The following is a 23,945-nucleotide window of genomic DNA, read 5'->3' on the forward strand; positions in this document are numbered from 1 at the left end:
AGATATTTTAATGTGGTTTTGGAATTCTGTTTTGCAGAAGGCTCATTTTTAGTAGAAAGATTTTTAGTCTTTTACTTATTTCTTCTCTTTCCCTTTCCCTCCATGTTCACCCCTTCCCGACAACATATTTTTTGGCACATAGCACCCACTGGAGTCCCCACTTTAGAACTGGGTACGTAGTAGTATTTTGGTATTCCTGACTTACTTTGATATTGTGGTTGTCAGTCTATGACCATCCCACCCTGAACACGCCTGATCTCGTCTGATCTCAGACGCTAAGCAGGGTCGGGTCTGGTTAGCACTTGGATGGGAGGCATTGTAGACATCACAGATTTCTTCACTGCCTCAGGTTGTGTCTTTGAATCCCTGCTTCCCAACATCTTCACTTTTCTGGGAACCCATACCTCTAAGCAATGGGTGAGCCAACTTTTTCTATCGGTTTCATATGACTAGAGAGAGCCCCAGCCCCAATCCTTGTCCTCAGTGTTCTCTGTATGAAGCTGTACCTAAGGGAGCTGAAGTCTTGGACATAGGAATGGAAGACCGGTAGGTGTACAGCTGCAATTCTGCTCTCTTCACTGTGGCATTTTTTGTTTGTTTCAGTTCCATGGTGGTATTTATATTTATGTTTTTTGAATTTGTTTATTGAGGTATATAGTTACATTATATTAGTTTCAGGTGTACAACATAGTGATTCAAAACTTTTATAGATTATACTCCATTTAAAGTTTTTATATAATACTGGCTATATTCCCTGTGCTATACACTATATCTTTGTACCTTATTTATTTTATACATAATAATTGTACTCCTTAATCCCCTATGTCTATCTTGCTACAAACCCTTGCCCTCTCCCCACTAGTGACCACTAGTTTGTTCTTTGTAACTGGGAGTCTTTTTCTGTTTTGCTCTATATGTTTGTTTTATTTTTAGATTCCACATGTCAGTGATAACATACAATATTTGTCTTTCTTTGTCTGACTTATTTCACTAAGCATAATACCCTCCAGGACCATCCATGTTATTGCAAAAGGCAAAATTTCATTCTTCTTTATGGCTGAGTAGTATTCCATTGTTTATGTATACCACATCTTCATTATTCATTCATCTGTTGGCGGACACTTAGGTTGCTTCCGTGTCTTAGCTATTATAAATAATGCTGCTATGAACACTGGGGTGCATGTATCTTTTCGAATGAGTGTTTTTGTTTTTTTCAGATGTATACCCAGGAGTGGAATTGCTGGGTCATATGGTAGTTCTATTTTTAGTTTTTTGAGGAACCTCCATACTCTTTTCCACAGTGACTGCACTAATTTACATTCCCGCCAACAGTGTACAGGAGTTCCCTTTTCTTCAGATCCTCGCCAAAATTTATTTGTGGTCTTTTTGATGATAGACTTTCTGACAGGTGTGAGGTGATATCTCATTGTGGTTTGGACTCACATTTCTCTGATGATTAGCAATGTTGAGCATCTTTTCATGTGCCTGTTGACCATCTGTATGTCTTCTTTGGAAAAATGTCTAGTCAGGTCTTCTGCCCTTTTTAAAATTGGGTTGTTTTTTTTTATATTGAGTTGTATGAGCTGTTTATATATTTTGGCTATTAACTCCTTATCAGTCATATCATTTGCAAATATTTTCTCCCATTCAGTAGATTGCCTTTTTTAATTTTTTCAACAGTTTCCTTTGCTGTGCAAAAAAGATTTTGAGTTTAATTAGGTCCCATTTGTTTATTTTTTGCTTTTGTTTCCTTTTTTGAACTCAATTATATCATTTTGATTTTCCCTTTTCATATTCTATTTATTATTACTGTGTTTGGGACAGGTGTGGGCACTAAAGGTGGGAGGGTTTTTTCAGAGCCTGAAGCTGCTTCACCCCCTGACCAGACATCAGTCGTTTACTTCTTTGGGACTTATGTGATCAAATATTACTTCATTCCGCTTTTGATTCCTCTTCATACTTCAAACCTCAAAGAACTCTCTCCTCCAGACAATGAATAAATATTCTACTTTGTCTGAAGATTTTACTATTTCATTTTAATCATTAGTTTTAAAATTCTACTTAGAACACATTTTATTATAAAGTATGGAACAAGGAACTTCTTATAGAGCTAAAATCTTCTCAAAACCACTTATTGAAAAGTCCCTTCTTTTCTCATTATCATTTCCTAAAGTATTATATATAAGATTTATTTCTAAACTATCTTTTCTTTTCCATTAATTTACCTCTCTGGTCATCTTCCAATAGCCTTCTGCTTTAGTTATTGCAGCTTTTATATGTTTTAGTATATCAGGCAAACCTAATCCCACTGCATTATTCTTTCTTTTTACAAAATATATTTTAATTCATATCTCAATAAACTTTACTTCCTTTTTTTAATTAAAAAATCACATTGGAATTTTTATTAGTATTTGCATTAAACCCACATATTAATTTGAAGAAATTTTGCAGAAGTATGCCTGCATTAATTTATCATTTTTTAAATCCCCCATTAAAATGTTTTTGATTTTCTTTTCATGTCATATTCATTTTTTAAGGTAATTCTAGTTTTTTAATTGCTTTCTCTCCCTTTTCCATTATTTTTAAAAATAGTAATTTGTGGTCCATAGGACAACTCTATCTTGTTGCTGCTTCCTATGTTGGCTGGCACTTTTATCTTTTTTCTTACTAGTGAACGCATTTAAAGGCATGAATGTAACTGATTCTGAAAGAGTTCCTTGCCCTTTTCAAAAAACTATGTTCAAGTTTTATTTGATAAGCTGTTAATAGTTTTTAGTTAAGTAGTTTTTATTCCACATTACAAAAGCTGTAACCCTTAATTACAGGAAATTATGAAAACCCAAGAGAGGGGGAAATTTCAACTTGGAGATGATGTACAGGTTGCTTTACAGATGGCTTTTCTTTGAAGATGTACCTTGAAGAATAGATAATTTGACAGTGGGACTGGGGGAAAAGGAAAGATAGAAGGGCAATCCTGAGGGCAAAAAAGGTTTGGAGATAAAAATCTTCAGCATGGCTCACAGGACATTGCTGGGTTCATGGGGTAAGGATGGACATAGATAAGACTGGAGGTGAGTTGGGATGAGATTTTGGAGATCTTGAATGTTAGGCTAAGGAATTTGGCATTTATATTCTGCAGGAAGTGAAAAAAATCCAAGTCCCACCTTTGTCCTTAAAAAATCTCAACTTCCGGAACACACAAAATTCCTGTAAAGCTCTTTTTGTACTACAGCACATAGAAGTACAATGTTATATTTGAGAATCACTATTTGTTCATTTCCTGCAAGACATGTTTGAATATAAAATGGGAGGAAAAGCCTTGCATTTAAGTTCCTTCCTGATTTTTTTCCCCAAAGGGAAGGGGGAAAGTTACAAATTCATCCTCTACTATTGAACACAAGCAAAACTCCACATCTGTGCCCAACTGTAAAACACAGTCACAGAAATGACACAATAACTATGAAGTCAGAAAAAGTAGTATATTGCTGGAAGAGTAAATTTATAATCAGTAAAGATTCTTTGTAATGTTATCTGAAACCTAAGAGGTCTGCAGTTTTGGCTGTTTGCCCAGTAAATTGAAAAGACTTTTTTTTTTTTTAATCTGGGGTTTAATTTTTCTTGGTCTAAGGCCCAATCTATCACTAGTGGTGAGTCAGAAGGAATGCCTGAAATAGTTCATGTGCAGCTTTTTACGTTCATGTCTGATCTTCCTTGGATGGCCAGAACTGTTTATTGTTCATCTATTTCACAAAAACCCAGCAAAGTGTTCATATATTAATTGTTTGCTGAATTATATAAAAAGATTTCAACTCATCTGTCAAAAATGTGAGACAACAAAATAGCATTGTGTGATGTGTATTTTGATGTGAACTTTAGGCTGGTAGTTTGAATCATAAGTACACAAGTAACCAAGAAGTTTTCTTATCCCTTTTCCTTGACTGGGAAGAACTGCCCAGTGAATGCTATTAGCCAATGAAGAAAGTTCTGATAAAGATATTTTTTCAAAATAGTAATAGAAAAGTAAAAACACTTACTTACAGAAAGTGGTCATCATAAACTAGAAAGACAGAATTACACGTGAAATAGTGATATCCATCTTTGGGCATAAGATAGAATAACAGAAGCCCCCTCTCCAAAACTCTTAAAAGAATGAAAAATGTCAGCCAGTAAATAATGCGCTAGTGGTGTGCAAACTAAGGCAGACCACAGATTCTGAAGAATATCCTGAGGTAGTATGAGAGGGTTTTTCCACTTCGCACTTCTACCCTACCCTCTGTAGACCATCATGGCCTCTGGAGCACTCCTCAGAGGCGCTGTTTGTGTTTCTGTAAGAGCTGCTATGGTCCATACACACAGGTACCAAATCAAGAGAGCATGAGAAGCTGGGCAGGAAGAGTCCAGGAAAAATTGTTGCTAAAGTTATCATTGACACCAGCCCAAAGAGAATACGTAAAGACCCCTTGCCCTAGATGTGTTTGATGGAAGTAAGTTGGTATTGCTCTAAACTAAAGAAACAGATGGGACTCTGGAACATTTCCTCCCTGGAGCTCCTGGACATGCTTTATCTTTTCATCATTGCCATATATCTCCCCTCAACCATTCTTCAGTGCTGGATTAGAAAGTAGCTTAAGACACAGTTCTTAAAGTAGATTGGTGATTGCCAGGAGCTGGGGGGTGGGGGAAAATGGGGAGATGTTGGTCAAAGGATACAGACTTCCAGTTATAGGTGAATAAGTTCTGGGGAGCTAATGTCCCAGTTAGCAATACTGTATTGTGTACTTGAAAATTGCAAAGAGAGTAGATCTTAAATGTTTGCACACCAAATAAATGGTAATCATGTCAGGCGATGGATGTGTTAATTAACCTTATTATGGTAATCATTTTGCAATATATATATGTATATCATATCATCATATTGTACACAAACTAACACTATATACATAGTGTTAGTTATATATAGTTATATAACTATATATATAGTTATAGTTATATATAACACTAATGTTATATGTTAATTATATCTCAGTAAAGCTAAAAAAAGACATGGCTGTCAATTTCTTATGGTCTTGTGGAGATTCATTTATTCATTCAATGTATATGCAGCACCTGTGAGCCATGAATATATGACCAGAAGGCAGAGCGTTTGCCAAATGAGTGGTGCAGCTACTATATGCAATGGGATTTAGGAAGCTCTTTATAAGCCGATGGCCTGGGAAGGCTTCACCAAAGGACTCATGATTTGACTGGGACTTGTGGCATGGGTAGGGTTTGAACTGGAGGAGAAGGAGAAAGTTATAGCTGGAAGTGTGGAGGCATGAGTAGGAGGCCTGAGAGAACTCAAGCAAGGAAGTGAGGTTTAGGCCAGGTTGGGAATACCTGGGAGTTAAGAAATATGGGAGGAAAGGGAAAGTGTGGTAGGTAGAATAATGCATGCTGACCCCAGAGAGATCCATGACCAAATCTGTCAACTTACATGGCAAAAGGGACTTTGCAGATGTGAGTTACAGATCTTGAGATGGGGAATTTATCCTGGATTATCTGGGTGGGCACGATGGAATCATAAGGATCCTTATATATAAGAGGAAGGCAAGAGGGTCAAAGAAGGAGATGTGACCACGGAAGCAGAGCTTGGAGGGATGGAAAGAAGGGGCCCACGAGCCGTGGATGGCAGGCAGCCTCCAGAAGCTGAAAAGGCAAGGAAACTGATTCTCCCCTGGAGCCTCCAGAGGGAATACAGTCCTGCCAACACATTGATCTTAGCCCAGTGAGACCCATGTTAGACTCCTAACCTTCACAACTGTAAGCTATCACAGTGTGTTGTTTCAGACCACTGTGTATGGTAATTTGTTACAGCAATGACAGGAAACTAATACAAAAGAAAAGTAACGTTAAAGAATTAATGTAAAGCATTCATCCTTCACATTAATCCTTTACAAAATATTCACAATATCGTAACAAAGCTGGAACTACTACTCTTACAACCATTTTACCAGGAAGAAAGTGAGGCCTGGAGAGGTTGTGAAATTGCCCAGGGGCTCACACATAGTAAACTGCAACTTCTCCCTGTAGTGGATCCTGAGTGAGCAAAGGGAGTTTGTCCAGAGGTAGGGCAAAAAGAAGTGAGGGGGGAAAGTGCCAAAGAGAGAGAGAAGGACAAAGAAAAGTGTGTGTGTGTTTGTGTCTGTGTGTCTGTTGCGAGGGTGTCAATAAAGATAAACTTTGTTTACTTCTATCAATACTTCAGCTACAACGACCAGGCTCAGATGAGTCTCCACCTTGGTTGTTTTTAATGAAGGGGCCAGTCAAATGTTTTTCCCATTGATTTGATCTAATCACTTTTCTTTCCAAATGTTAAAATTTGAATTTCCATTTCTTTTAAACAAATCTGTAGAATTATTGAAAAAGAAAATTCTTTTTTCACTGTGGATATCCTGCACCATGTTAAAAATGGATCATTAAAACAAAAATGTTATGCTATGTGAATTATATCTCAATTTTAAAAATATTTAGACTATTTAGTTAAGACCCCTAGAAGGAATTAAAGTAAATGTTAAAATTTAACCTAAAGTCAAAGCTAGAGTCACTTTTTTTTTAACATCTTTATTGGAGTAGAATTGCTTTACAATGGTGTGTTAGTTTCTGCTTTACAACAAAGTGAATCAGCTATACATATACATATGTTCCCATATCTCTTCCCTCTTGCGTCTCCCTCCCTCCCACCCTCCCTATCCCACCCCTCTAGGTGGTCACAAAGCACTGAGCTGATCTCCCCGTGCTATGCAGCTGCTTCCCACTAGCTATCCACCCTATGTTTGGTAGTGTATATATGTCCATGCCACTCTCTTACTTCATCACAGCTTACCCTTCCCCCCCCCATATCCTCAAGTCCATTCTCTAGTAGGTCTGTGTTTTATTCCCATCCTACCCCTAGGCTCTTCATGACATTTTTTGTTTTTTCTTAGATTCCATATATATGTTAGCATACGGTATTTGTTTTTCTCCTTTGACTTACTTCACTCTGTATAACAGACTCCAGGTCCATCCACCTCACTACAAATAACTCAATTTCGTTTCTTTTTATGGCTGAGTAATATTCCATTGTATATATGTGCCACATCTTCTTTATCCATTCATCTGTTGATGGACACTTACGTTGCTTCCATGTCCTGGCTATTGTAAACAGTGCTGCAATGAACATTTTGGTACATGACTCTTTTTGAATTATGGTTTTCTTAGGGTATATGCCCAGTAGTGGGATTGCTGGGTCGTATGGTAGTTCTATTTGTAGTTTGTGGGGTTTTTTGCGGTACGCGGGCCTCTCACTGTTGTGGCCTCTCCCGTTGCGGAGCACAGGCTCCAAACGTGCAGGCTCAGCGGCCATGGCTCACAGGCCTAACCGCTCCACGGCATGTGGGTTCTTCCCGGACCAGGGCACGAACCTGTGTCCCCTGCATCGGCAGGCAGACTCTCAACCACTGTGCCACCAGGTAAGCCCTATTTGTAGTTTTTTAAGGAACCTCCATACAGTTCTCCATAGTGGCTGTATCAATTTACATTCCCACCAACAGTGCAAGAGTGTTCCCTTTTCTCCACACCCTCTCCAGCATTTATTGTTTCTAGATTTTTTGATGATGGCCATTCTGACCGGTGTGAGATGATATCTCATTGTAGTTTTGATTTGCATTTCTCTAATGATTAGTGATGTTGAGCATCCTTTCATGTGTTTGTTGGCAATCTGTATATCTTCTTTGGAGAAATGTCTATTTAGGTCTTCTGCCCATTTTTGGATTGGGTTGTTTGTTTTTTTGTTATTGAGCTCCATGAGTTGCTTATAAATTTTGGAGATTAATCCTTTGTCAGTTGCCTCATTTGCAACTATTTTCTCCCATTCTCAGGGTTGCCTTTTGGTCTTGTTTATCCTTTGCTGTACAGAAGCTTTTAAGTTTCATTAGGTCCCATTTGTTTATTTTTGTTTTTATTTCCATTTGTCTAGAAGGTGGTTCAAAAAGGATCTTGCTGTGATTTATGTCATAGAGTGTTCTGCCTATGTTTTCCTCTAAGAGTTTGATAGTGTCTGGCTTTACATTTAGGTCTTTAACCCATTTTGAGTTTATTTTTGTGTATGGTGTTAAGGAGTGTTCTAATTTCATACTTTTACAGGTACCTGTCTAGTTTTCCCAGCATAGAGTCACTTTTTAACCAAAGGTTACCTCCTACACAGCATGTCAAGTGAAAATTATCCTGGAAAAGGTGTTGAATTGCCCAGAGTACAGCAATAATCAGGATTAGTCTAGTCTTTACCATTTCTTAGTGAATTCAGTGCAGCCAGTTCTTCCTACAGCATTGGAGTCCATCACCGTTTCTATTGTTAGGCAACAGATGAGGTTGTTGGCTTGCATTTCAGCTCTAGGTTGTAGGAAAAATACAATTTGAGTGTGCCCAGTTGACTTGGCAGAAATTAAAGACATATATGTGCAATTTCTCTGTATGATTCAATTCTACTGTCTACTTCATACGATTTCATCTAATCGCTTTCCTCACTTCTATTTACTTTATAATTAAATTCTACTATCTAGTCCTAGCAAACCATAACATTCCTTCTGTACATAATACATGCTCCTGCAAAAACACAAAATCATAGTTCTGGGCTTCCCTGGTGGTGCAGTGGTTGGGAGTCCGCCTGCCGATGCAGGGGACACGGCTTCGTGCCCCGGTCCGGGAGGATCCCACGCACCGCGGAGCGGCTGGGCCCGTGAGCCATGGCCACTGAGCCTGTGCGTCCGGAGCCTGTGCTCCGCAACGGGAGAGGCCACGACAGTGAGAGGCCCGCGTACCGCAAAAAAAAAAAAAAAAAAAACAAAACAAAAAAAAAACACCATAGTTCTTCCACATAGATATACATATCCTTAACATTTTCATATATTTCTTTATAGTCATTTTTCGATATTTTTAAACACACTTGAGATCATCATGTACAAATTGTTACACATTTTCAATGTTTTTAGTTTTCTGATATTATAGCTAATGCTGCAGTGGACATATATGAACACACTTCTTGGCCTTTCAGACTGTACTTGTTCATTTTTTAAAATTTTGAAATAACAGGTTTAAATTTTGAAACAATTACAGAAAAGTTGAAAGTACAATTCAAAGAATTTTATTTTCTTTAGTCATTTGAGAGTAAGTTATCAATGCCATATCACCCCTGAATATTCCTCTGTGTGCTTTCCTACAAATAACACTCTCCCACTTAAACATAGAATAACAAGCTGAATCCAGAACTTAACATTGATACACTACTACCATCTAATAATTTATAGTCTCCATGCAAGTTTGGCCAATTGTTCCAATAATTCCTTTATAGCAAAAGCATCCAATTCAGAGTCAGGTATTATATGCATTTGTCATGTCTTTGTATAGTTTCCTATATATTGGAACATTGGTTCAGCCTTTTCTTGATCTCATGGTCTTGACACTCTGGAAGTGTACAGGCCTGTTATTTTTTTACTTTATCAATTTGGGTTTAATTTATATTTCCTCATGATTAAGCTGAAATTTATTATGAATATTTGGCAAGAAAAACAGAAGTAATGCTGAGTTTTCCTTTGCAGTCTACCAGGTTGTATGTGATTTACATTTGTCCCATTACTGATGATGTTCACTTTGACCATTTGATTAAGGTGGTGTCTGCCAGGCTTCTTCACTGTAAAATTACTCTTTTCCCCTTTGTAATTAATAAATATTTTGTGGGGAGGTACTTCGGAACTATGAAAATATTCTATTTCTCATCAAACTTTTAATTTATTCACTCATTCATTTAGATCAGTATGGACTCATGGATTCATGTTTTATTCATGGATTATAATCCATTGTTATCATTATTTATGTCCACGTTCAGTTTGTCCCTGATTTGGCAACTGGAAGCCTATTCAAGTTGGCTTCTGTGTCCTTTTGACATGTCTTCTTTATTTTTTGAAAACTTCTTTGTTTTCTGGTACAATAAAATATTCTAGGATTGCCTTGTACTTTTCTTGCACCGGCCCTGGAATCAACCACTTCTCCAAGGAAACTTGATTCCCTTTAGTGGAAAATGGTATTTAGAAGCCAAGACCTGGGTGCTAGATGTATTCATTGCTATTGGGATGTTGCTGGCCAGTAGACAGCATACAGGTATACACACAGGCAGACATTTCCATCTAGAATTATTTCTCTAGTTATATATTAAAAAGTATAAGTTCACACTGACACACCTAATTCCAATCCAATATCTTTTTATATTGTTCTCCATTAGGAAAAACCAGGTTTCTATTATCTTTAAAACATTTGCTTATTTGATCAATTTTCTATATATAACTAACTGTAAGTGGATTGAATGGTGGTCCCCAAAATTATATGTCCACATCCTAGCCCCTGGAACCTAAGAATGTGACCTTACTTGAAAAAGGGGGCTTTGCAGATGTAATTAAATCTCAAGGTGGGATCATCTTGGATTATCTGGGTGGAACTTAAATCCAATGGCAGGTGTCTTTATAAAAAACACACACAGAGAAGAGAGACACACAGGGAGAAGAAGGGAAGGCCTTACAAGGACAGAGGCAGAGATTGGACTTCTGCAGCCACAGGCCATCTGACACTGGAAGGATTCTCCCCTAGAGCCTTTGAAGCTAGCACCTCCCTGCAGACACCTTGATTTTCTAAGAACCTCATGCCTCCTCTGCTGCCCCATCTCCCATGCTAGTGCCCTCTTTCTCTGCTCCAGCTCTGACTCTCCAGCTCCAGCCACTTCCCACCTTCTTCATGGACGCCCTTCTCACCCACTGGAACTCCACACCCAACAGCAGGCCACCCTATGTGTGGATGCCCTCCTCATAATGTTGCCAGATAAAATACGGGATGTCCAGTTAAATTTGAATTTCAGATAAACTACAAACAATTCATGCAAGATTTGAGACATAATTATACTAAAAAATTATTCATTGTTTATCTGAAATTCAAATTTAATAGGGTGTCAGGTTTTGTTTTATTGGCTTTTTTTTCCCTTGGCTAAATCTGGCAACCCTACCTCCTTACCCTACTTAGGCTAAGACCTCCACCTCCATGGAATGGCCTCTATACTCCACTGGGGCTCTGCCTTTGCACAGGGCTGCCCCTCCGATGGGCACCCTTTCCTCTCTGCTCCGACTCTGGTGACCCATTGCGGACCATCGTGGCTCCCCACACTCCACCCCTACTACCACAGACACATGCCTTGCTTTGTCCCACCTAATAGCCTTAGGACTGAATTGTTTAGGAAGAGAAGAGAAAGGAAGGGAAGGGAATGGAAGAGAAGAGGAAGAGAAGTCTGATTATACTTTTCAGTCTGCTTCATATTCTCCCTATAACAGAATAGTTTTTATGTGAAGAAATGGGCTGTATTAGGGTGCTCCAGAGAAACAGAACCGATAGGGTGGATGGATGGTTGGATAGATGGATGGCTAGATAGATAGATAGATAGATAGATAGATAGATAGATAGATATACTGAAGATATTTATTATATGAATTGGCTCACACAGTTTTGGTGGCTGAGAAGTCCCACAATCTGTCCTCTGCAAGGTGGAGAACCAGGAAAGCTGGTGGAATAATTCAGTTTGAGTCCAAAGGTCTGCAAAGTGGAGGGGGGTGTAGGTGGGATGGAAGAGTAGGAGTGGGCACTGCTGTAAGTCCTGGAGTGTGAAGGCCCAAGAAGCAGGAGCTTTAATGTCTGGGGGCAGGAGAAGATGGGCATTCAAGCTCAAGAAGAGAAAGCCAAGATTTTGCCCTTCCTTTGCCTTTTTTATCCTGTTCGGACCCTCAGTGGATTGGATGATGCCCACCCACAATGGTGAGGGCAGATCTTTACTCAATCTACTCAATCAAATGCTAATCTCTTTTGGAGACATTCTCACAGACACACCCAGAAATAGTGTTTTACCAGCTACCTGGGCATCCATTAGCCCAGTCTAACATTTATGATCTAACATAAAATTAATCATCACATTGCCTATGTGAAGGATTGAGAGCCCTTTGTCAGTCACTAAATGGAAAATAAATTATGTTTTTTAAGGATTGCTTGAGGAGAGTGAGATTTTAAAAGACTCAAATGCTAGGAGAAATAGCATTTGAAGGGTGTCCAGTGTCTTATCTTTTGATCTCCTCAACATTTTTCAGATGCTGTCTTTGTTGATGCCTCTCATCTCTTTATATTATGTCTACTCTGGATTTTTATGAGATTTCTGAATAAGAACCCATAAGCACCAAACTCTAAATTTCCCACTTTTTCTCACAACAGTCATTGTCTCATCCTCAACCAATCCTTTGAGTTTAAACAAAAAGTGGGGAAGATTTAAAAGAGATCTAGCAAGCAAAATGCAAATAAATAAGGAAACACAAGCTTTAAATGATACATTAAACAAGATGGACTTAATTGATATTTATAGGACATTCCATCCAAAAACAACAGAATACACTTTCTCCTCGAGTGCTCATGGAACATTCTCCATGATAAATCATATCTTGGGTCACAAATCAAGCCTTGGTAAATTTAAGAAAATTGCAATCGTACCAAGTATCTTTTCTGACCACAACGCTATGAGACTAGATGTCAATTACAGGAAAAAAAATCTGTAAAAAATACAACCACATGGAGGCTAAACAATACACTACTAAATAACCAAGAGATCACTGAAAAAATCAAAAAATACCTAGAAACAAATTACAATGAAAACAAGACAACCCACAACCTATGGGATGCAACAAAAGCAGTTCTAAGAGGCAAGTTTATAGCAATACAATCCTACCTCAAGAAACAAGAAACATCTCAAATAAACAACCTAATTTTACACCCAAAGCAATTAGAGAAAGAAGAACAAAAAAACCCCAAAGTTAGCAGAAGGAAAGAAATCATAAAGATCAGGTCAGAAATAAATGAAAAAGAAATGAAGGAAACGATAACAAAGATCAATAAAACTAAAGGTGGTTCTTTGAGAAGATAAACAAAATTGATAAACCATTAGCCAGACTCATCAAGAAAAAAGGGAGAAGACTCAAATCAATAGAATTAGAAATGAAAAAGGAGAAGTAACAACTGATACTGCAGAAATACAGAGGATCATGAGAGATTACTAAAAGCAACTATATGCCAATAAAATGGACAAGCTGGAAGAAATGGACAAATTCTTAGAAAAGCACAACCTTCTGAGACTGAACCAGGAAGAACTAGAAAATATAAACAGACCAATATGAAATTGAAACTGTGACTTGTAATCTTCCAACAAACAAAAGCCCAGGACCAGATGGCTTCACAAGCGAATTCTATCAAACATTCAGAGAAGAGCTAACACCTATCCTTCTCAAACTCTTCCAAAATATAGCAGAGGGAGGAACACTCCCAAACTCATTCTACGAGGCCACAATCACCCACCCTGATACCAAAAGCAGACAAAGATGTCACAAAGAAAGAAAACTACAGACCAATATCACTGATGAACATAGATGTAAAAATCCTCAACAAAATACTAACAGAATCCAACAGCACATTAAAAGGACCATACACCATGATCAAGTGGGGTTTATCCCAGGAATGCAAGGATTCTTCGATATATACTCAATCAATGTGATACACCATATTAACAAGTGGAAGGAGAAAAACCATATGATCATCTCAATAGATGCAGAAAAAGCTTTCAACAAAATTCAACACTCATTTATGAAAAAACTCTCCAGAAAGTAGGCATAGTGGGAACTTACCTCAAAATAATAAAGGCCATATATGACAAAGCCACAGCCAACATCATTCTCAATGGTGAAAAACTGAAACCATTTTGTCTAAGATCAGGAACAAGACAAGGCTGTCCACTCTCACCACTATGATTCAAGATTGTTTTGGAAGTTTTAGCCACAGCAACCAGAGAAGAAAAAGAAAAAAAAGAAATCCAAATCGTAAAAGAAGTAAAGCTGTCACTGTTTGCAGATGACATGATACTATACATAGAGAATCCTAAAGATGCTACCAGAAAACTACTAGAGCTAATCAATGAATTTGGTAAAGTAACAGGATACAAAATTAATGCACAGAAATCTCTTTCATTCCTATACACTAATGATGAAAAATCTGAAAGAGAAATTAAGCAAACACTCCCATTTACCATTGCAACAAAAAGAATAAAATACCTAGGAATAAACCTACCTAAGAGACAAAAGACCTGTATGCAGAAAACTGTAAGACATTGATGAAAGAAATTGAAGATGGTACAAACAGATGGAGAGATATACCCTGTTCTTGGATTGGAAGAATCAACCTTATGAAAATGACTATACTACACAAAGCAATCTACAGATTCAGTGCAATACCTATCAAACTACCAATGGCATTTTTCACAGAACTCGAACAAAAAATTTCACAATTTGCATGGAAACACAAAAGACCCCGAATAGCCAAAGCAATCTTTGGAAAGAGAAACGGAGCTAGAGGAATCAGGCACCTGGACTTCAGACTATACTACAAAGTACAGTAATCAAGACAGTATGGTACGGGCACAAAAACAGAAATATAGATCAATGGAACAGGGCAGAAAGCCCAGAGATAAACCCACACACATATGGTCACCTTATTTTTGATAAAGGAGGCAAGAATATACCATGGAGAAAAGACAGCCTCTTCAATAAGTGGTGCTGGGAAAACTGGACAGCTACATGTAAAAGAATGAAATTAGAACACTCCCTAACACCATACACAAAAATAAACTCAAAATGGATTAAAGACCTAAATGTAAGGCCAGACACTATAAAACTCTTACAGGAAAACATGGGCAGAACACTCTATGACATAAATCACAGCAAGATCCTTTTTGACCCACTTCCTAGAGAAATGGAAATACAAACAAAAATAAACAAATTGGACCTAGTGAAACTTAAAAGCTTTTGCAAGCAACCTAAGTGTCCATCGACAGATGAATGGATAAAGAAGATGTGGAACATATATACAATGGAATATTACTCAGCCATAAAAATAAATGAAATTGAGTTATTTGTAGTGAGGTGGGTGGACCTAGAGTCTGTCATACAGAGTGAAGTAAGTCAGAAAGAAAAACAAATACCATATGCTAACACATATATATGGAATCTAAAAAAAAAAAAAAAGGTTCTTAAGAACCTAGGGGCAGGACAGGTATAAAGACACAGACGTAGAGAATGGACTTGAGGACACAGAGAGGGGAAGGGTAAGCTGGGACAAAGTAAGAGAGTGGCATTGACATATATACAGTACCAAATGTAAAATACATAGCTAATGAGAAGCAGCTGCATAGCACAGGGAGATCAGCTCGGTGCTTTGTGACCACCTAGAGGGGTGGGATAGGGAGGATAGGAGGGAGACACAAGAGGGAGGAGATATGGGGATATATGTATATGTATAGCTGATTCACTTTGTTATAAAGCAGAAACTAACACACCATTGTAAAGCAATTATACTCCAATAAAGATGTTAAAAATAAAATAAAATTTAAAAATTAAAAGTAAAAAGATGGAAGAGACCCAGTATATCTGCTAAATACTGAAAATAAATCAATAATCTCACCCATAGTTATTCTTTCTGCCAAGTTCAGTTGTTCTCTTCTTTAGTCTACCCCAGACCATCCTTACCAACATTATATGCCAGCCACTCATCCGAGTCCATGACCTCGGAGATCTGCTTTTCTATTCTTTTTTAAAAAATTATTTTATTGGGGAACAGCTGATGAGGAGAGAGCCGGCTGGCGATGTGGGACAGTAAGAGAACCCCTGGTGGCATGGCATCGGGCCCCCGAGTGTGGCAGGAGCCTTGAAGAAGCCTTGTCCCACGCCTCTGAGGCGACTCTTTCATGACTGCTGCAAGTCCCAAGTGCCAAAGAGATGGATGAAACTGTTTCCGAGTTTTTCAGGAAGACCATCTTGAAAACCCCAATGACTGAAATGATGACAATACTAAAAACCTGGAATTTTTTGTCTGAAAATCAACTGCAGACTGTAAACTTATGGCAGAGAAAGGAATCTCTTGTTCAGGACTTGGTTCTGCTTTGTGAGGAGATGCAAGTCTCAGTGATGCAGCCCTTTTAGACATCATTTATACTCAATTTCATCGGCATCAGAAAGTTTGGGATGTTTTTCAGATGAGTAAAGGACCAGGTGAAGACATTGACCTTTTTGATATGGAACAATTCAAAATTCTTAAGAAAAATTCTTAAGAGAGCATTAAAAAAATGTGACAGTCAGCTTCAGAGACGCCGAGGAGAATGCAGTATGGATTCGAATTGCCTGGGGAACACAGTATAGAAAGCCAAACCAGTACAAACCTGCTTACGTGGTGTATTATTCCCAAACTCCACATGCCTTCACTTCTTCCTCCCAACTGAAAAGCAATCTACCCCTTCTGGGTCAGGCACTGACAATTGCTAGCAAACACCATCAGATTGTGCAAATGGACCTCAGAAGCCAGTATCTGGACGCTCTTAAGGCTATTGTTTTTAAACAGTGTAATCAGACCTTTGAAACTCACAACTCTACTACACCTCTACAAGAAAGAAGCCTTGAGCTAGATATAAATATGGATTCAAGGATCATTCATGAAAACGAAATAGAAAAAGAGAGAGTCCAGAGAGTGACTCAAGAAATTTTTGGAGACTATCCACAACCAAGACTAGAATCTGCACAATATAAGCTTGAAACGAAATTCAAAAGTGACCTAAATGGGGGCATCCTGGCTGAGAGAGAAGAACCCCTCCAGTGCCTGGTTAAGTTCTCTAGCTCCCATCTTCTGGAAGCACTGAAATCCTTAGCACCAGCCGGTATTGCAGATGCACCACTTTCTCCATTGCTCACTTGCATATCCAATAAGGGAATGAATTAATGACTGTATTGCATATACATTTTAGTTAATGACTAGCTGGAGAACTTCTATCTGCAAACTTGTTTTAGAGATTAATCCTTGATATTGATGATCGAGAAATGTTCAGTATGCTTCTTGGGACTGATTCTTTCCTCCTCCTGCAAAGCATAGCAGTTGTGGGACTTTAAGATGTGACAGGATGTCTTTTTTCTCACTCCTGTCTCTCCTCAGTCCTGGAGAGGTCTGGTTCCAGTTGATGGTTTCCAGGGATTTTCTCTTAAGCCTTGGATCACAGAAAGGCGCACCAAGAAACTATACCCAACTCAAAACTTTCTTGGAGAATCATAAAATTGGTCCATTCAGGGCTTCCCTGGTGGCGCAGTGGTTGAGAATCCGCCTGCCGATGCAGGAGACACGGGTTCGTGCCCTGGTCCGGGAAGATCCCACATGCCGCGGAGCAACTAAGCCCGTGAGCCATGGCCGCTAGGCCTGTGTGTCCGGAGCCTGTGCCCCGCAACGGGAGAGGCCACAACAGTGAGAGGCCCGCATACCGCAAAAAAAAAAAAAAAAAAAAAAAAAAAATTGGTCCATTCAAAAGGTAGAATTGGGTCCATTAAGTTATTATGGCAGGAGGCAGCCTATCAGTTGATCCAGCTATATAAAATAATGATTTCATTGTAAATATGATACTTCTCATAATCTATTTTATCATACATATGGCATTCGAACTGACCGATAATAACAGGTTTGTGAATAAAGATATTTGAAAACGAGTAACAAAAAAACCCAAAAATAAACAAACAAAAAAATTTATTTTATTGAAGTATAGTTGATTTATAATGCTGTGTTAATTTCTGCTGTACAGCAAAGTGGTTCAGTTATACATATATATATTCCTTCCTATATTCTTTCCCATTATGGTTTAGCACAGGATATTGACTATAGTTCCCTGTGCTATACAGTAGGACCTTGTTGTTTACCCTTTCTATATATAACAGTTTTCATCTGCTAATCCCAAAGTCCCAATCCATTTCTTCCCCACTCCCCCTCCCCTTTGGCAACCACAAGTCTTTTCTCTATGTCTGTGAGTCTGTTTCTGGGAGATCTGTTTTTCTTACGTTCTCTTCAGACTACTGCTGCACTACTGTTTCTGTGCCCAGGCACGGGGCAGAGCCGAGCACCTGACTTCTCTCCTCTCTGTCCACGTTCTGTCCCTGCCAGGTGTTTTCACCTTTGTTCCGCAGACTTGTAGCTCCCAGCCCCTTGCCTTTCATCTCCCTGCTGTTCCTTGCTCCTCACACACAAAAGTGTGACTCTGGACAGACAGATCCTCCTCTTCGGGCTGAAGCAACGTAAAGAGACTTCACGGCCTTGTCATCACCTAGTTAGCCCTTTTGACTTATGCATATCACTTTTATAAATTTACGGGGCAAAAATCAGAACTCAAGCAGCGTTTGGGCCTAAAATAATGACCAAATTAGAAACTGTAATTTAGGGAAGCAGCTCGATTTCCTAAGTGCTCTCTAATTATGTTTTTTCATCTACTGTCAAACCAACTGCAACCATAAATTGAAGTGCTGTGGTTAGAGAGCACATTTCTGATCAAATAAATCACAAATCTAAGTCAGCCAGTCAAGGCATAACATGCTCTTTTCTCTTTTTACAGTCATAGGAAGCAATAAACGACAAAGGCTTGCATGCAATAAAGCTGTTATCAGACTGTGAGAAAAAAAAAATCCCATACATTAGTGGTTACATTATAGCTACAGCAAGCTAATAAATTCAGATGCCTTTTACATGCTAGAATATTTTCCCATCACAAATGAGGCACCAGGTCATGTCTGTCTTTCCAAAGATTTGTCACAGTCATTCCTACCATTCCTGCGTGAATCATCCGGGCTCATCTGTTACGACTTAGAAGATTGTGGCCAATGGTCAATACAATTGAAGTGATAAATGTGCAGTTGGCTCATGTGAAAGCCCGTATGGGTTTGTTTCAGGAGTAGCCGGGGGAAGATTTATGGTGGGAGGGCAGTGATATGCGTGGGAATTTCAGTAAGTGGTGGAGCTGAGATACGCAGGAATCAGAATGAGAGGGTGAGACCCAACTATTGAGCTAAGAGAAGCAGAGTTTAGAAAGAACCACTGAATCAAGATCATGGCAGCAAAGGGAAACTTGAGTCAAGGAAGGTTTCAGGTCAATGCTAACCCAGATGCCCCAGATTTGCCCAGGGGACACCTGAGAGCCTTTAGCACTGACAGCTTCTGCTGTGAGATGAGTAATAACTCCCTCTCCTTTTCTTAGAGGACTCTCTCTTTTTTTTTTTTTTTTTTAGTGCTTCAAATGCTTGGCTTATTTATTTATTTATTTAGGGCTGTGTTGGGTCTTCGTTTCTGCGCGAGGGCTTTCTCTAGTTGCGGCAAGCGGGGGCCACTCTTCATCGCGGTGCACGGGCCTCTCACTATCGCGGCCTCTCTTGTTGCGGAGCACAGGCTCCAGACGTGCAGGCTCAGTAGTTGTGGCTCACGGGCCTAGTTGCTCCGCGGCATGCGGGATCTTCCCAGACCAGGGCTCGAACCCGTGTCCCCAGCATTGGCAGGCAGATTCTCAACCAGTGCGCCACCAGGGAAGCCCTCTTAGAGGACTCTCTTAAAGCCAATGAGATGACGGGTGACAAAAAAGCTTACAAAAATCTTGGTGATGTCCTACACAACTGGAAACAAATGTTATGTCTGTTTTAAAAAGATAATTCCTACCATTATTCTCTGTTGAGGTATCATATAATTAAAGAAAACTCATTTTAGTGATGTAGCTAAAAATCAGAACCTACCAATCAATTGCCTTTGGGTTGTACTTATCTGTATCCAGACCTCTCCTTAAATTTTTCATCAACAGTAAGGAGAACATGGGTGCAAATGGCAGAGATCTCAGGAGCAAGAGTGGCCACTGGTAGGGGCAAGAGGCAAAAGGTGAGTGGTGCCCCATTAAGGTAGCTTTCATTTTTCCTCTATTGAGCTCTTTGCCTAAGTTCAGGACTGGACTTGCTGTGAGGGGAAAAGCCCACATCATTTCCCTATTGTGGTAACTGAGCAACTACAGCACATTCTTTATCAATTATGTTTCATTTGGGTGAAACTTCACTTTGGAATTTATCATAAGAAAAATCTTGGGAAAGATGCAGAAAGTAAATCTAGTTTTCTTCTTGTCGTTATGTTTACTTTTAAAGAATTAATTTGATCATGGTTTGGTGTTGAGGATGTCTTCAGATGATGCCTAAAAAGGTGGTGAACACGGTCCAGAGTAGCTTCTTAGCTTTTTTGCCCACCTCAACATACACAAAAGATGACATTCTTAGAGCATTTCTACCTACTAAAGAATTTAAGGAAATGAAGGTCATGTTATCATACAGGAAGAGTCTTGAATTTGTTTTAAAAGGTGAAAAATTGAAAAAGTTAGATGCTCTAACTGTTGTTAATGGCTAATCTCTTGTGACTCCCTCAAAATGGATGGCAACACACGAGGTGTGCTAATAATATAGTCTGAGATGCTCTTGTCCAGGAACCCTCTTGAGGACTCAAGATCCAGCTGAGACAACTCTTCCCACTCCAGAGTTCCAAGAATTCCACAGAACTCCTTTCACTCCAAACCGTAGGATTTCTGGATAAGATGCAAAAACTTTTAAAATATATATATAGCTTGAAAGGAAATAACTAGGTACCAGAACAGAAGATGGAACTCAAAACTAGAGCAATATGTGTATGAGATGACATCAAAGTCCTGGGGACACTGGACCCAGTCACAGGCTGTGTATGGCTGTGTTTCCATATAGGGATGAAGGCCATGACTGAGGGCTTACACCAGGTGGGGAACTAGAACCAAGACCTCTGCTTCAGAGCAGAGTCCTGGAGGTCTGGCCTACTGTGAAGAGAGCATTAGACACACCATACTGGTTGCATAAAGGAAGCTTGTGCCCTTGGCACTTTGTGCATAAGAAGGAGTCTCCTCTGAGAAATTAAAACTCCATGCAGGGGTTTCCCTGATGATGCAGTGGTTGAGAATCCCCCCTGCCAATGCAGGGGACACGGGTTCGATCCCTGGTCCGGGAAGATCCCACATGCCGTGGAGCACCTAAGCCCGTGTGCCACAACTACTGAGCCTGCACTCTAGAGCCCGTGCTCCACAACAAGAGAAGCCACCACAATGAGAAGCCTGCGCACTGCAACAAAGAGTAGCTCCCACTCGCCACAACTAGAGAAAGCACACGAGCAGCAATGAAGACCCAACACAGCCAAAAATAAATAAATTAAATAAATAAATTTCTAAAAGAAAAAAAAGAAACCTATGCAGAGGTATAAGATCTGAATTAATACCATCCACATGGTATGAGAATCCCAAGCCCAGAAATTAGTATGAAAATGGGTCCTGAATGGGGTGGAATCCCCGAGAGCTGGGCTGGAAGCAAACACAAAATCTTTCTTTCAGGACACTTTTATAATGCAAAGCACCTGGAACATGTAAAGAAACAATGTACCTGCTAAAGATATGCTCACAATTAAAAATTACAGACTACATGAGGAAATGATCCACCATGAGGGAGAGTCGGGAGACAATAAATGACAATAAATGAGAGAATTAGCACCCCAGGAACTTGAGATAATACAGAATAAAATAAAACAATTAAGAGACAATAAAATAAGAAAATGCAAGGAAGAGAAGATGAAACGAATAGATTATTTAGTAAAAGAAAGATGTTAGAATGTGATATAAGCGCACATATTCCCACAAAGTCACTGAGTCATAATGGATCCAAATAGAAACCCAAGAATTGAATATAAACTTGACATTTTTTGATTGTTATACTTTGGAACAGATTACCTGCAGGGATAATGGAAACTCAATTATGTGACTCTCATAGCATTATAATTAAAACCATCTGATGGGTTTAGTTTATATTATAAATGCATAAACTTTTCATTGATTTTGAGCTGCTACATGAATAAATTCTCTTCCATAGAAACATTTTTCTAGTTTTTAACTCTTTTATCATCATCAAAATAATGCATCTTTATTATTTGAGACAAATTCTGAAATGCGGTAAAGAGGCAAAAAAAAAAACTCAATAGCCTCACTACCCTGAAACACTATTAACATTTTAGTATATTTCCTTCCAGTTCTTCTGTGCACTGTGTCCTTACAGAGCTAAACTTGTACTGAAATACAACTTAGTAGGCCCTGATTTTATAAATTTAACATCATGTCATGAGCATTTACCCATGTCCTTTAAAGTTGTTATAAATATAGTTTAAAGGGTTGCATAATATTTCCTCAAGGATGTAGCATTTATCTCATAATTCTTTTATTATTGCCTATTCAGATTGCTTCCATTTTTTCATTTCTATAACTCTGCAATAAATATTTGTGCATAAATCTTTGTTCACAGGGCTGATTATGTCCTGAGACTGTATCTTTGATTTTTAAAATTTATTTATTTAATTAATTATTTATTTATTTTTGGCTGTGTTGGGTCTTCGTTGCTGCGCATGGGCTTTCTTAGTTGCGGCGAGCGGGGGATATTCTTCATTGCGGTGTGAGGCCTTCTCATTGTGGTGGCTTCTCTTGTTGCACAGCACAGGCCCTAGGCACGTGGGCTTCAGTAGTTGTGGCTCGCAGGCTTCCGTAGTTGTGCTGCACAGGCCTAGTTGCTCCATGGCATGTGGGATCTTCCTGGACCAGGGCTCAAACCTGTGTCCCCTGCATTGGTAGGCAGATTCTTAACCACTGCGCTACCAGGGAAGCCCATACAATTTTTTTTAAATCAAGGGACAAGACTTGATTTTATAATTCATGTTTTCAAATGTATTTTTTTCCCATTCAACAAAATTTATTGAGTATGTACTGTGTGCTTTTTTCCTCTGATTGTCAAAATCATCACATGCACTGTAGAAAATTTGGCAACCATACACACATGTGCAAGTGTGTGCGTGTGTGTGTGTGTGTGTGTGTGTGTGTGTGTGTGTGTAAAAGGAAAAAGTAGGAAAGAAGAAGCATGAGAGAATTCACCTACCTTCTTTGTACAGGATCTAAGTCAGTAAAGAGAAAACTCCAGTTTATTTCATTTGATCTTTAGACTATATCTGCACTAAAACAGGTGAATTAGATTACTTCCTTCCCAGACTTTCTCCCATTATAATTCTAGGATTTGATGACAACTTTTGTAGCTACATTCAAAAATGGTGTTAGCTTACCAAAATGTCCATTCAGCTAGAGCTTGTACCCATTGGAGCCATGTTTATAAACTCTAGCTCTTCATTATGGTTCAACTAAGAGAAGTAACACTAACGCCATGTGATCAAATGTATCAAGTTTACCCCACAATAACAACTTCCTAAAAAATCCAAATTGAAAAAAATTAAGTTGAACCTATTTCAGGTAGGCCAACAACTGATTTTCTGTCTTACACACTAGATATGTTGTTTTGCTTGTCTATTCAGGTTCTGCATTGCAGAGAAAAGAATTTAAAAGTCATAATGCTAAAATCTGGAAATAATATACAGCGCGGGGGGGCGGGGAATCAAAGGACAGCAAATTCCTGTTAAATTCTCTGCTCTAAGTGCTGGATCCTTCTACACAGAGCTCTTATCTTCAAGGGCACTGTGTGTGGTTATGCATTTATACACTGACTAGTCCTAGAGGGTGCCATTCGCAGTGAGTCCTGGTTGAGGACTCAAGCTTTGTAAGTCAATTTGTGAATATATATATATATATTTATATATAAAATACGATAGACTGAGATGACTTCAGAAAGAAGAAATGACGATTTATCGTATGAAGGGACTCATTTCTGAAGAAACCAAGAAAAGTGACAATCCTGTACACAGTTCATGAAAATGAAACACCATCTTGCAGGGGAAATGGCTTTTGCACAGGACACCAGGCTGGGATGGCACCATCACCAAATTTTTGAAAGGTGGCTGTCAAAAGCTGAAGCTATGTATCAAAAAGATGGATTTTGGGGCTTCCCTGGTGGCGCAGTGGTTGAGAATCCGCCTGCCGATGCAGGAGA

The 23,945-nt window shown here is 38.9% G+C and overlaps 1 protein-coding gene and 1 pseudogene across 1 annotated transcript in view; both read left to right on the plus strand.

Annotated features, from left to right (window-relative positions):
* LOC136793401 (uncharacterized) overlaps positions 1-23,945 on the plus strand; it is a 73,465-nt gene that overhangs the window by 39,732 nt on the left and 9,788 nt on the right. The window contains exon 8 of the mRNA XM_067023355.1: positions 19,778-19,851. The gene's annotated coding sequence lies outside the window, so the exon portion shown is untranslated. The remainder of the gene's footprint in view (positions 1-19,777; positions 19,852-23,945) is intronic.
* Positions 15,909-16,902, plus strand: LOC131751280 (centromere protein N pseudogene; annotated as a pseudogene).

The sequence above is a fragment of the Kogia breviceps genome, chromosome 2, assembly GCF_026419965.1.
Source record: "Kogia breviceps isolate mKogBre1 chromosome 2, mKogBre1 haplotype 1, whole genome shotgun sequence".
NCBI classification, from domain to species: domain Eukaryota; kingdom Metazoa; phylum Chordata; class Mammalia; order Artiodactyla; family Physeteridae; genus Kogia; species Kogia breviceps.